Raw genomic sequence first — 14223 nt, forward strand, 5'->3', positions numbered from 1 at the left:
GGTGAGGATAGTTGTTCTGAGGGAGGAAGAGGAGGTGAGGATAGTTGTTCTGAGGGGGGAAGAGGAGGTGAGGATAGTTGTTCTGAGGGGGGAAGAGGAGGTGAGGATAGTTGTTCTGAGGGGGGAAGAGGAGGTGAGGATAGTTGTTCTGAGGGAGGAAGAGGAGGTGAGGATAGTTGTTCTGAGGGAGGAAGAGGAGGTGAGGATAGTTGTTCTGAGAGAGGAAGAGGAGGTGAGGATAGTTGTTCTGAGGGGGGAAGAGGAGGTGAGGATAGTTGTTCTGAGGGAGGAAGAGGAGGTGAGGATAGTTGTTCTGAGGGAGGAAGAGGAGGTGAGGATAGTTGTTCTGAGGGAGGAAGAGGAGGTGAGGATAGTTGTTCTGAGAGGGGAAGAGGAGGTGAGGATAGTTGTTCTGAGGGAGGAAGAGGAGGTGAGGATAGTTGTTCTGAGGGAGGAAGAGGAGGTGAGGATAGTTGTTCTGAGGGAGGAAGAGGAGGTGAGGATAGTTGTTCTGAGGGGGGAAGAGGAGGTGAGGATAGTTGTTCTGAGAGAGGAAGAGGAGGTGAGGATAGTTGTTCTGAGGGAGGAAGAGGAGGTGAGGATAGTTGTTCTGAGAGAGGAAGAGGAGGTGAGGATAGTTGTTCTGAGGGGGGAAGAGGAGGTGAGGATAGTTGTTCTGAGGGAGGAAGAGGAGGTGAGGATAGTTGTTCTGAGGGGGGAAGAGGAGGTGAGGATAGTTGTTCTGAGGGAGGAAGAGGAGGTGAGGATAGTTGTTCTGAGGGGGGAAGAGGAGGTGAGGATAGTTGTTCTGAGGGAGGAAGAGGAGGTGAGGATAGTTGTTCTGAGGGAGGAAGAGGAGGTGAGGATAGTTGTTCTGAGAGAGGAAGAGGAGGTGAGGATAGTTGTTCTGAGGGGGGAAGAGGAGGTGAGGATAGTTGTTCTGAGAGAGGAAGAGGAGGTGAGGATAGTTGTTCTGAGAGAGGAGGAGGAGGTGAGGATAGTTGTTCTGAGGGAGGAAGAGGAGGTGAGGATAGTTGTTCTGAGGGAGGAAGAGGAGGTGAGGATAGTTGTTCTGAGAGAGGAAGAGGAGGTGAGGATAGTTGTTCTGAGGGGGGAAGAGGAGGTGAGGATAGTTGTTCTGAGGGGGGAAGAGGAGGTGAGGATAGTTGTTCTGAGGGAGGAAGAGGAGGTGAGGATAGTTGTTCTGAGGGAGGAAGAGGAGGTGAGGATAGTTGTTCTGAGAGAGGAAGAGGAGGTGAGGATAGTTGTTCTGAGGAGGGAAGAGGAGGTGAGGGGAGGTGAGGATAGTTGTTCTGAGGGAGGAAGAGGAGGTGAGGATAGTTGTTCTGAGGGAGGAAGAGGAGGTGAGGATAGTTGTTCTGAGGGAGGAAGAGGAGGTGAGGATAGTTGTTCTGAGAGAGGAAGAGGAGGTGAGGATAGTTGTTCTGAGGGGGGAAGAGGAGGTGAGGATAGTTGTTCTGAGGGAGGAAGAGGAGGTGAGGATAGTTGTTCTGAGGGGGGAGGAGGAGGTGAGGATAGTTGTTCTGAGGGGGGAGGAGGAGCAGAAGAGTCAGATGATGAAGGAGAATATTGAGGAGATGAGCAGAGAGATATCGTCACAGCAACTAACTAGGATAGTAAGTAATAGTATAATGTCCCATTAATCAACAAATATGTTTTATTAACATTCAAGAAACTCAAGCAAATATTGAATTTTTTTTGTGAAACATTAAATACCAACCAGTGGTATAACTGTTTCTCAACTTGTTTTCAAAGATAAGCTTTGCTTCAACTATATTCATAAATCACCTCACGGAAGTACCTCACTAGAGTGTCTCTAACGGTTTGGTTCTACTATTACATAGGTCTTGCCTGTTAAGATACACAAGGAGAGAAGTTTGTAGCAATGTATAGAAAGCAGCTGCCTTCTGATCCTCTGTGCTACTGTGAGGAGAGTGAGAGGTCTTGGTGGGGAAAATGCCTTGCATGTACCATGGAGGTGCCATCCATACCAGTCTCCACTGTCTCTCCTTTCCTTCTTCTGGACAGACTATCACACCCAGGGTCTAGTTGTTACTGTCCCCTACCTCAACGTCCCAGCTGTGTGTCCCTGAGTTAAAGCCCTCAGAGCCCAAGACCATTTTATAGTAATTAAACCTCTCTGGGTTGTCAGGAAGCCGCTGTCTCTCTTTATTGTTTAAGGCACTGGTCAGGTCCTCAGACAGAATGAGACTGGTGTAGGCAGTTGGGGTTCAGAATCACCGGATCGGAGAACAGAGAACAGAGATACAGTGTTGTCACCACCTATAGACCTAGTTGTGGCCTCTTACTACCATTTAGTAGTACCATTCATTGTTGCCGGGGAATTTAATGCAGGGAAATTTAAATCGGTTTTACCTCATTTCTACCAGCATGTTAAATGTGCAACCAGAGGGGAAAAAACTCTAGACCACCTTTACTCCACACACAGAGATGCATACAAAGCTCTCCCTCGCCCTCCATTTGGCAAATCTAACCATAATTCTATCCTCCTGATTCCTGCTTACAAGCAAAAACTAAAGCAGGAAGCACCAGTCAATAAAAAAATGGTCAGATAAAGCAGATGCTAAGTTACAGGACTGTTATTCTAGCACAGACTGGAATATGTTCCGGGAATCTTCCAATAGCATTGAGGAGTACACCACATCAGTCACTGGCTTCATCAATAAGTGCATTGATGACGTCGTCCCCACAGTGACTGTACGTACATACCCCAACCAGAAGCCATGGATTACAGGCAACATTTGCACTGAGCTAAATGGTAGAGCTGCCGCTTTCAAGGAGCGAAAGCTTATAAGAAATCCCGCTATGCCCTCCGACGAACCATCAAACAGGCAAAGCATCAATACAGGACTAAGATCGAATCGTACTACACCAGCTCCGATGCTCGTCGGATGTGGCAGGGCTTGCGAACTATTACAGACTACAAAGGGAAGCACAGCCGCAAGATGCCCAGTGACACGAGCCTACCAGATGGGCTAAACTACTTCTATGCTCACTTTGAGGCAAGTAACACTGAAACATGCATGAGAGCATCAGCTGTTCCAGACGACTGTGTGAGAATGATATTCATTGACTACATCTCAGCGTTCAACACCATAGTGACCTCAAAGCTCATCACTAAGCTAAGGACCCTGGGACTAAACACCTCCCTCTGCAACTGGATCCTGGACTTCCTGATGGGCCGCCCCCAGGTGGTAACGATAGGTAACAACACATCCGCCACGCTGATCCTCAACACGGGGGCCCCTCAGGGGTGCGTGCTCAGTACCCTCCTGTACTCCCTGTTCACTCATGACTGCATGGCCAGGCACGACTCCAACACCATTATTAAGTTTGCCAATGACACAACAGTGGTAGGCCTGATCAGTGAGAACGAGGAGACAGCCTATAGGGAGGAGGTCAGAGACCTGGCCGTGTGGTGACAGGATATCAAATCAAATCAAATCAAATGTATTTATATAGCCCTTCTTACATCAGCTGATATCTCAAAGTGCGATACAGAAACCCAGCCTAAAACCCCAAACAGCAAGCAAAGCAGGTGCAGAAGCACGGTGGCTAGGAAAAACTCCCTAGAAAGCCAAAACCTAGGAAGAAACCTAGAGAGGAACCAGGCTATGAGGGGTGGCCAGTCATCTTCTGGCTGTGCCGGGTGGAGATTATAACAGAACATGGCCAAGATGTTCAAATGTTCATAAATGACCAGCATGGTCAAATAATAATAATCACAGTAGTTGTCGAGGGTGCAACAAGTCAGCACCTCAGGAGTAAATGTCAGTTGACTTTTCATAGCTGATCATTAAGAGTATCTCTACCGCTCCTGCTGTCTCTAGAGAGTTGAAAACAGCAGGTCTGGGATAGATATCAACCTCTCCCTCAACGTGATCAAAACTAAGGAGATGATTGTGGACTACAGGAAAAGGAGGACCGAGCACGCCCCCATTCTCATCAACGGGGCTGTTGTGAAGCAAGTTGAGAGTTTCAAGTTCCTTGGTGTCCACATCACCATCAAACTATCATGGTCCAAACACACCAAGACAGTTGTGAAGAGGGCACGACAAAGCCTATTCCCCCTCAGGACTGAAAAGATTTGGCATGGGTCCTCAGATCCTCAAAAGGTTCTACAGCTGCACCATTGAGAGCACCCTGACGGGTTGCATCACTGCCTGGTATGGCAACTGCTCGGCCTCTGTCCACAAGGCACTACAGAGGGTAGTGCGTACGGCCCAGTACATCACTGGGGCCAAGCTTCCTGCCATCCAGGAGCAAGAGATGTCAGAGGAAGGCCCTAAAAATTGTCAAAGACTCCAGCCACCCACGTCATAGACTGTTCTCTCTTCTATGTCTAGTTCCAAGTCTAGGTCCAAAAGGCTTCTTAACAGCTTCTCCCCCCAAGCCATAAGACTCCTGAACAGCTAATCAAATTACACAGAATTTATCTAGTTTAAATTAAGTGTATCTTGAGGGGTACGGACTTGTAATTATAGTGTACCAGCAAAGTGCGTTACCCATCCTGAGAATCTAATCGCCAGTGTCGTGGAAAATCGGTTCAAACCATAACACTTACAAGAACTTGTAAATTCAAATAGACTTTTAATACTATGTATCACAAGCCGGAACGATCCGCGGATCCCACCCCTTCCCAGAGCACTGGTTCACTCTTTATACACATCCACACACATGAGATCATTACATACATTAATTAAATTACTTCTCCTATGGTCATCTGCCACCATTATCCTTCATTTCAGGCTTCCTGCTTGTCTACGCCCAATAACGCCTGTATCCGCTCTTGATTAGATTATAATGGGGGCAGGACCCCCTTGTCCCCTAAAATTAATATATGTCTATCTTGCCCTAAGCACTTATGGCCTTTACCCTAAGCACTTATGGCTGTTCCTGTCAATTTTATCTTCATAATGGTGTCCTGCTTTTTCCATACATGCACTTTAAAGCACGTATGACTTTGGCCATCTGCTAATCTTTGGTTTCCTGTATTTACCAGAATGGCAAATGCACTCACGTCTGCCTTCTTCTCCTATTTTCTAGTGTACACCTGTCTATTGTTTAATAGTGTGATATCTACCTACATATGTATCAATTACTCCTACATAATCCCTCCTCTTGAGGGTAATTAGACTCAAAAACTATACTAAAATGACATATAGAGAGTAGATATCAATACCAACAATTGACTAAAACATTATCAAAATAAAGCTTACAAATCACTTGGACCAAACATCTCCAATACATAAACACAGACAGGAATAAAAAGATCCAATTGAAACATAATACACTTACAAAACCCAACTAGACCAAACATCTCCAATTAATAACATAAAATAGGAGTGAAAGATCTAGTTAAAACAAAAACACTTATAATCGACCATTATATTTTGATGAAGCATGAGCATGTAGTATGTAGCCTTGCCTGAGGTTACAAAGAACACAAAGCATTAGGCAAAATAGATATGCTAAAACCCCATTATCTAGGAGCACAGTCCTCATCCTTACAAATAAGACAATCTCCTCTTTGACACTTTGCACAGAAAAAAGGTTCTAGGTGATGATAATGACCATCCTCATGAATTTTTGTACACCACTTGCAATTGTGACGCAAATGACACTTTTTGTGGACATGTATGAGTAAACATTCATTGAACATATACAGGGAAACCGTGACACGCATAACCACCTCCCCGAATCACTCCATAGAGACAGTTTGGATTACCAAAGAGGCAGTCCAGAGGTCCACCAACCGCATTGCAAGGCTTTCCATATTTATTGGTATAATGGCCTGGGCTTCCCGGTACAGGATTAATTACCACCGGAGGGTCAGCTCTCCTTACAGACATCTGTTTAACTGTTGTCTGGACCACTAGTGACTTTACCAGGGGTAAAACACAACAAAATACAATACACAGAGCCAATAACCCTCCTCCCAGCATGATGGCCATCCTAGCAAACATGGCTCCCCACTTTCCTAATGCTAGGTCTAACCAATCCCAAACATGAGAGTCAAACCCAGCATTAGCCTTTACTTCTGCTCGTAATCCTTTAAGTTTGGCCATAGCAATATTGGGAATAAAGGTGCAACAGTCATCCCCAAACATGACACAAACTCCACCCTTCTCCGCTAAGAGCCAATTAAGTATAGTTAATGAATCCCTGTTGGTTATAGCATATATAATTAATCCACTCTAAGTTCTTATTTGGTGTTATCCACAAAAAATATATATTCAAATCCTGATTTAACCTCATCTCTGGCCTTGAAATCCCTGAGGTACACCTCTAGGCTGTCCAATTGCATCAAGGTATACCTCAGGATCCTTCTCATAAGCCCTTTTAACTCTAGGTTTAACATAGTCATCATGGGGTGATTTAATAATAGTATCCTATTTAATTGCTCTAACTAAGGCACAAAGACCAATCCATCCATCAGGCACTACATTCAACAGTTAGTTTTTTCCACACATCCAGAAACTATCAGCAATACCTCTGTCTTGATTTTTCAACATAGTAAGAGATGGCGCAACCTGAGTTATGTGACCACACAACCCTTTTCTATTCATAATCAACCCTTTATCATTACTTTTACGAACTCCCGCATTCTCTAACACCCAAATAGTATCACATTCTACAGTGGTGTTTCCTACATCAATTCCTTCGGTGTGGTGTCTGTAAAAACATTCATATTTTCCTTTAACCACGGTACCTCTGTCTAATTGAGGTCCATTTAATTCAGTTCTAAAGTTATAGGCAGCACAATCATTGTCTCCCAGCATGGTCTCATTCAACATATTTTTACCCCTAGTGCTTACCCAGAGCAATCCTACATTTTATGTCACACAAGGGAATAGAATACTTTCTATTGGTACAATGGTCATTTTTCCAACTTACACAGTTTTTAAATGATGCCGGTTCAGAGACTATTAAAAGATCAGACAAAGGTGATTTTCTACACAAAATACAATTGTCCATTCTGTGTTTGTTTGCCATATACTTAGCCCATTCGTACCACTCGTTCTTCACTACTTCTTCTCGTGTGCTGTCCTTGAGTGGTTCTAATTCTGATACATCTAGTTCTGTCGCTTTTACAATGTTCTTATCTTGAGGTAGATCATTAGAGTTTATCAGAAAGTTCCAAATGTCAGTAAAAAACTCTCCTGACTCTGATGTCTCAGGTTGCTTTGTGGGTAGGGTGGTCTGCTTGTAAGGGCAGTCGATGTCATCTTAGTGGTAGCTACTGTGGTCGTCACAGCAGCCGCCACCCTTGTTGTTGTCATAGGTTCTTCCTGTTCAGGTGCAGGGGTAGGATCAATCTTAATGACCGTGGTGCTACTCCCTTTGGTCACTGTTGTTTTTGTTATTTCAACTATTAATTCTTCACCTTCAACTGGTTCAATCTGATTCATGATGAGCACCCACTCGTCTTTTTCTTTGATTAATGTCAGGTCACATCCTTTTGGGTCCCAAATGACTTCTCCCTTTGTTTGGTGATGTGTCCATCCACAGAGTGCCATCTCCGGTAAAGGTTTGATCCTTATGATTGAGATAGACTTCAGTTCTGCTGCTTCTGTTATGAGTTGAGGTGAAACAGAGATTCTAACCTTGTCAGTCTTTTTGGATTGTTCAACTGGTTCCTCTCTTCTCTTCCTGTTTCCACCATATATCTTGATTGTGCATGAGTCTGTTGTTTCTATACTAGCATTCACTGTTACTTCTGTTATGTCAATGTTCATTATTCTTTTGTTGTTCTAACTTCAATTGTCTGTAAAGGAGACCATTCAAGAGCCGAAAAGTCAATTGTGGGGAAATCCCCATTTTCTTCAGCTTGCGGGACTTTTCCTCCTCTTTCTTCACCTGAGGCTCCCTCCTCAGGCAGGACTTAGCTTCCATCTGGAAGGGTTTCAATTTTTAGGGAAGAGATGTTCTCATTCTGTTCCTTGTGAGGCCTCTCCTCCTCTTCTGGGTGCATTAGTCGGTGCACCTGTCACATTTTGGCTTCACTTGATTTGCTGTTTTCTTGGCTCCTCCCTGGTGAATCAGCATCCTCTGTGTCTTCATCTCTATATGGTTGTGTCCTTCTCTCTGTTGGGCCTCAGGTGCAGTGGTTCAGATGGTACCACGTCTGGCTTCCTTTCACTTGGACGGCCGTTCTTGTTGCTTTGGCCACCTCATAGGGTCCTTCTCTCCTCAGTGGATCCCACTTCCTCCGGAACCCTCGAACGTGGACTAGATCTCCTGGTATCACTGGGAGAGGTCCTTCTGGTCCCCTTGGATCATCAGACGCAGAACCTCTCGTCCTGGTTCAGGTTTCTGCCTACTTTCTGTGAGGCATTCATACTTAGAGACTTATGGCCTCTGTTCTATGATTGCACCATACATCCTCTTACTTCCATCACTCATCACACAACAAACAGACATTCCAGCTGAAGCTGGCGAACCCCTCTCCTTCTTGTTTCCTAAACATAAGACTTGGAAAACAACAGACAAAACATAACAGCATTGACAATGTTATGTGTTATGCATAAACATATTCATGCAAACTGAAATCTGAGACCATGACAATTCCCACTCTCTCTTCACCTGACTCTATGCCTCCAGGATACTTTTCTGCTGGACTCCACAAAAATAAAAGCCCTAAAAAGCTTCCTCATGCTTCCACCCAGTCTTCCCCTTTCGGCCCCAGGTTCTGAGAGGTGTTCCCAAATCATGTCATTTTTTACTTAGTTTCCCATCTGCTCCATTTCAACTGACAATCATGTGCATAACCTTAATCAACATTATCTCTTCTTGAAGTAATTCAACACTGTATATGCTTTCACATCAATTCCTTTAACATGTTTGTTTAGAGTACAATATCCTATCATCTATACCCTATCATCCATTCTTTTTCACATGATGCATTAAAAAATAAAACCAGTAGCCCCCAAACTCAACCCAGTATGTCTATAGTGGAATCTAGTCTTTCTCTCTCTCTCTCTCTCTCTCTGGTTCCACGTCCTCTGTCATGGTGTTTTCAAGCTCACCCATTATTCAGCTGGACCTCACTTCTCGTGAGACTTATGCACCCACCAAAGAGAGACATGAAGATCTTTACCACTGCAGTGTTGTAAGAAGTATACCACCAGCCTGGTGTATCTTGATGTACACTCAGTCTCCAGAATGCAGCCCAAGCCCTTCCATTTCTGGCTGTTTTTTCCTGAGGACATACACACTAACACATGGGTTATTCCCTGACAACAGACTTTCTTCTTATAGCAAGATCACTAAATCTTAATTTTTAATAACAGCCCTATGTAAACATTCTGCCTCAAATACCTGGCCTCCTGCCACAGAAATATTCATAATGATAGTCAAACGATGGTCCCTACAGCAACTGCTGTACAATAACATGTAATCAGTCAAATGTCTTCCAGTTGGATTAATATCCAATCCTATCAAAACTAAGTAATACGTTTCTTAAACTTTTGCTCTAGTGTTCAAAATGCCACCACTTATTATTTTTACCTTTTTACCATTCTTACCATTTTACCATATGTGAATTGTTCTATTCACTTTAGAATTGTCCCTATATTTTACACAGCCAGCTGTCTTTCCTTTTCTGTGAATTATCTCTATTATTATACATAGTTTCTAGAAATAACACCCCTTCACTACCATTACCTTCATTTATGAGATCCCTAACCCATAACAGCCATTGTTTGATACATACTTAAAACATCCTTAAGTCAATTTATATATCATTTATATCAGTATCAGTCCCTCCTCAGGAACATATACACAACCTTATGTTCCTCAAAACAAAAATAAATTGACCAAACGAGAAAAAAAAATTATAATAATTACTCATTTGCAATAAATTACCACTATTTGTAATGTAATTAAACCTGGAGAAAGCGTCCATCTGTTTCATTCTATGCCCATGTTATTATTGGTCTCTTTCTTCTTCATTCTTGGGTATCATCGCACAACATACTACCTTTTTATTCAATTAAACATTACATTTTATCATATTCAATTAAACATTACATTTTATCATTACAATTTCAATGACATTATAAAACAAAAGAAACAAAAAACCTTTAATCTAATATTCTGTAAGTTCTGTCAACCTCCTTGTCTCAGGATTAGTTTCCAGAGCTTCCCTAAGCCTATTAACGTTATACAGTTCTATATCCAAATAACTAAACAGTTCTTTTTTAAATACTTTTTCCAATCCAATATTCAGGATAACAGTCCTTAGTGTTTCCTTTAACTCAAATTTGACCTTATCTATTCAATACACATCATCCCTTTAATAATTAACATTTATACTAAACACTTTAAATACCAGTATTATCTATTGTACAATATCCCTTTTGTCTCAGTTTTTCTCTCATGAGTGGCCTGATAATAAAAAGGTCAGTACCCCAATTCCTTCAAGTCATTATTCTCCCAACAAATATAATGTCAGCATGTCTATTTTTAGATACAGTTCACAGGTCATCAGACACAGTTGTCCCTCACTATTCAGTCGGTTAGGGTGGGTTTGAGCTCCACACCCACTTGTGGTGATATTCTCTCCCATGCCTTAAAGCATTCTGACGTCACCTTCTATGATAACTCCCTTATTCTACCGGTGATTTCTCAGACGAATTACAGATGAGGTATTTATCAACAAAACCCTCACAGAGACCCACACTCCAATAAACCCTTTGGAGTAACTTTCATCACTTTTTATATGCAGAATGAACAAAGCACATTTGTGTATTTACCCAAAGACCATAACCCCAAGGAACTGATAATTTTACCTATGAACCCATGTTATATCAAAATTAAAATTAAAATAAACTTATTTGAATAACTTATTCAATTTAAGGGTACAACTCTTCATAATTTTCCCAGGGACATAATAGATTTTCAAAGTAATTATACAGTTTGAATAGAGTCTGGTGTCTTTTAAACATTTTATAAGTAAATCCCACCTGTTCCAACAATTTCTAGTAAAAGGTGATCAGTCTTTCACAGGAAATTCTTAGGATTCAGGGCATTTTGACACCATTAATATGTTTCCACTCCCCCTTTCTTTAGGAACAACTTAAATACATTTTTCAAAAACATTTCCATCCTTTTGCATACCCAATTTGAAACTGAATTGGAAAAAACCCTTCCAAAAAATCTACTAATGCATATTCATTCCCAGTACATGGTGTACTTACTAGTGAACCATAAGCCAATAACGCAAAGGGACTGGACTCACTCATCCAGAACTCCATTTTTTAGCCTTATCCAGATATTTTTATTTTTAAAGCAACTGACTTTAAGAACTGCTTTCCACAGTAATGCAGTCTCCAATGACATTTTGACCAGAGAAGATTAAACCTTTTTTTTTTTTTTTCCTGGAAAAGAAAGTATACATATCGTTAATATTCACAATGTTACCTTTTAATCAGCAAATAGTTTTTATTCCATAAACGTCTTAACAGTTTTCAGAGAATGACGGTATAGAATGCCTAACAATTAAAATTCCATCTGTACTCTTCTAGATGTCAAGTCAAACATGATCTAATACTTCTTCTTGACCACATATAAACTGTAATCTCTATGAAACACTCATTGTTCGCTCAGAGACTATACATCGCCAAGTAAAAAATTCCATTCTCACTAACCTCAAACCGATTAGTTGTTTGTTATTTTGACAAGGATATAAACTCTTGTATAGCGGCATTTCCTGCTACCGCACTAAGTTCTAGTGTCACATTACACTAATTTTCCCCATACCCGCTATACCCATATTCAAAACAGAGAGCTATTTTCTTATTCGTTCTTAGATATTGTCAATAGTTCTGCTAATCACCCGCACGTCTGCGAGGACTAGAGGAACCACATTTGTACCTCATCGCAATGTATTTTCTGATGATAGAATGTTGACATCAGAACGCCTGCACATCGAGCTTCACATTTTGGTCCCATGCGACTGTGCCTCCCTTATTCTATTCATCCTGTTTATCAGGTAATAGTGTCCTTCTCTCTCTATTCTATGGAAACAGTCATTTTGTTGTCATGCCACTATTTATTTATTTATTTTTCCTAAATACTCCCATGTATTATACACCTTTTATTTACTATTTTTCCGAGGTAGAGCTAATCCCCTTCCAATTAATAATTCATTTGTCACATCACTTAATTTCTCTTAACAAAGCTTAAAAGCTTATTCTAGGACAGTACTTCAAATATCACTGTGTTTTTCCCTTTACAGATATCATTATTTATTCATTTTATCCGTTTGGTTTATTCTATTATTATAGGTCTAATCAATTTTATGATTACATTTACATTACATTTAAGTCATTTAGCAGACGCTCTTATCCAGAGCGACTTACAAATTGGAAAGTTCATACATATTCATCCTGGTCCCCCCGTGGGAATTGAACCCTCAACCTTGGCGTTGCAAGCACCATGCTCTACCAACTGAGCCACACAGGTCCACTGCCCGCTCCGTTAAGATCTCTATCTAACGTCTTACTTTTACCTTTATTTATTTATTTTGTCTATACTTTCTTACCTCTTCTCTATATTCTTATTGTTTGATCCTATGGTCAATTTACTAGTGAGTCAAGCCTCCCCTGTTCTCCTGTTTTATCCTGGCCACTCCATTTTGCACCCCTCTCTGCTCTTCAGGCTATTTTTAGACCGTAGCTTCTGTAGGCACAGAGTGACTGACGGCCTGTTTTTTCCTCTTCCTTTGTTCTATCTTTACACAGATACACTCATTCTCTTACAGTATTTTCATACATTCGTTTATTTTTCCATTAGTTCATTCAATCCCTTTGTTTTACCTAAAAACAACTTACAGTCTGTCTTTATTGACGTAATCCATTTCTTCAACATAAGCCTAAACTGATAGGATTTCTACGATATGACGAGACTACTGTCTAATCGGATCAGCTTGTCTTCATATCCTATTCAACCCCCAATACTGATCTTTTCTTCTATTTTAGAGTAGTATTGTGGCGTGACCTACTGAATTACAAAACCCCGTTAGCTAGACAGAGCGTTTTTTATTCGCAGGATTTCTTTTGCATTTGAACGCCGCACAATCGGGCCAACGTTTTTCCTGCAACCTAAATATTTCACCCGTACAGTCCTCCTTTCAGAGCGGTAACCATGAATATTTATTTAACTACTGATTTATGTTTTAACCGTATAAGCTACTTTTGCAGTTGAACGCCGCACAATCGGGCAAACGTTTTTCCTGCGTCCTAAATATTTCACCCGTTCAGTCCCCCGTTCTGGGGCGGTAGCCATGAAATATTTATTTACTAAATATCCACCCACAGATTATTCTGCCGTGAATATCCCACCCAAGCAGACCTCTTTAAAAATGTTCCTTTTTTAAAGAGCGGTATCGTGGCTTCCTAACTACTTATTTATGCAGTTCTCTATTATTTTTAGAGCCGTTATTCATAAGTAACCTGTCCAAGCATTCCTTCTACTAATTTTATTGAAGAGGTATCACAGGATTTTCTACCTACATTATCTGTCCCTTATTATAGCCAGCCATCTCAGCCAGATGCGCAAACAACCGCATAATTTAAGCTACACATTCAAACGGTCTGATCAGAACGAGCGCATGCATGCCCACTCCGCTAAACACCTAACACAAGCAAAGTTCACAGCGCCTATTCACTCAGTCTCTATACTACATGCGCATACATTTATATTTAATACAATTCCCCAAATTACACATACATGCAAATTCATTGAATTCAAAAGTTCTTTAGAATTTACTGGTTTCTTTTTAGGAAATTTGAAAGAGAGACTTACATGGCGCCCCTCTCGCTGAGACAGGATCTCTGAAGCAATCTACACAAACATTTCAACTATTGTAAGAACTTGCTTACCTTCTTATAATTGGGCGGCCACCCTTGTTTGTCAGATTGTCCAAAGAAACTATCTCCAGCCCTGAACGCCATTCCGTAGTCCCTGTCCCTTCTGGCTAAGCTCGCCAAATATGTCGTGGAAAATCGGTTCAAACCATAACACTTACAAGAACTTGTGAAATCAAATAGACTTTTAATACTATGTATCACAAGCCGGAACGATCCGCGGATCCCACCCCTTCCCAGAGCACTGGTTCACTCTTTATACACATCCACACACATGAGATCATTACATACATTAATTAAATTACTTCTC

Source organism: Salvelinus namaycush, chromosome 7, assembly GCF_016432855.1.
Source record: "Salvelinus namaycush isolate Seneca chromosome 7, SaNama_1.0, whole genome shotgun sequence".
NCBI lineage: Eukaryota > Metazoa > Chordata > Actinopteri > Salmoniformes > Salmonidae > Salvelinus > Salvelinus namaycush.